We start from the raw sequence: 1,707 nt of genomic DNA, 5'->3' as shown, positions 1-1,707 counted from the left end.
TTTGTCTGATGCCAAGTTTTACCCTTCTCCTTGCATTTTTTTCTTTAGTATCTTTGTATCAGTGGAATGCCAAATACTTCACACCGTATATCCTTGCTAGTAGCTCTTTTAAAAACTTTCTATCCCTCCTCCCCCACGACTCCAATAGTCTTGTCTGTTCACACTTGTTTTCAATACCACTTACATATTTTGTCATTTATGGATTTTGATCTATAATCCAGTTTTACAGGTCAAATTTTTTGCCCCCCCCCCCCAAATAAAACAGGTATGTTGAAGTCCTAACTCCTAGTAACTCAGAATGTGACCTTGGAAATAGGGTCACTGCAGATGTAATTGGTTAAGACTGAGTCGAACTGGAGTAAGGTGGGCCCCTAATCCAACATGACCGGTGTCCTCATAAACAGACAATGATGAAAAGTCGGAGACACACAGAAGAATGCACGTTGTAATGAAGACGGAGATTGGAGCTATGCAACTGCAAGCCAAGGAGTGCTGAAGTCTGCCAGCAAACTGCCAGAAGCTAGGAAAAGGACCGCCCCACCGCTTTCAGAGGGGGCATGGCCCTACTTACACCTCGATTCTGAACTTCTAGGCTCCAGAACTGTGAGTCAATAAATTTGTTGTATTGCAGGTACCTTGTTACAGCAGCGTTAGGAAAATAACATGCAGGGTGCCCTCCTGCCCACTTGTTGCCCTGGTTGGTGTCTAGCAGGTGGAGGGAACTTTGAATCTAAGCTGTCACGAAGTTCACTGCCTACCATCCTCCACATTTACAAAAAGATTCTGTCACCAGAAATGCCTACATGATTACCCCAAAAGGAATGGGCTCCTATTCCATATGCTAACCTATCCTGAATAATTATATATAAAGGGTATTTTCCTACGTGGAGGCAAATGAACTTCTCCATAGTATAAGTGTGACTGCAATATATAAGACTTTTGAGTTACCGCAAGCTAAGTGCTTGCACTGTTAGGAACAAAGGTTCTCTATAAGTAGATACACAATAAGTTCTGGTAAAAGTCATTATGTCCTCGAAGTCCCATATGAGACACAGGCTATGTGAGAGAAATGGGAAGCTCCATTGCTAGAACTGCGGAGGCCTCAGTGAGGTCACTACTCCAGACCTTTAGATACTCCTGCTACTCCCTAACCATCAGTAGCTCACCGGAAAATAGCTATTTTGCAAAACTGTGTACTTCGTGGGGGCTTCCAACTTTATATAAGGCAACGAGTGCAGAGGGCTTGGACACTCTGAATAAATCATCATGACCCCTGGTTTGTGCAACAGTCCAAACATCTACTGATTAATAAAAACATCCCCTCTCAACTACTTTCCCATTTATTTGCTCTTCATAGTATTCTTTAACGACTATTGCCTCTCTCCCCTCCCATTCCCTTCCAAATTCACTCCAATCATTTTTATGCTCATCGCCCCACTAAATCATACTATTCAAAGTCACCAATGAGTTTCAGACTGTCAAATCAATGGTCAACTCAGTCTTCATCTTGCTGAACCCCTCAGTAGCATGTGACACACTTCATGCCTCTTTTATGAAACGTGGCTTGAGACACCTTCCTATTTGTCCCTTCCTTCCTCTGTGCCTTCCTTCACCCTTCCCTTCCCTTCCCTTCCCTCCCCTTCCCTTTCGCTCCCCTTCCCACCCTTCCTTTTTTTGGCTCTCTCACCTCACAGGCTGCCCCCTCTT

This window comes from Felis catus, chromosome B4, assembly GCF_018350175.1.
Source record: "Felis catus isolate Fca126 chromosome B4, F.catus_Fca126_mat1.0, whole genome shotgun sequence".
Lineage (NCBI taxonomy): Eukaryota > Metazoa > Chordata > Mammalia > Carnivora > Felidae > Felis > Felis catus.
Note: the sequence above shows the minus strand (reverse complement) of the source record.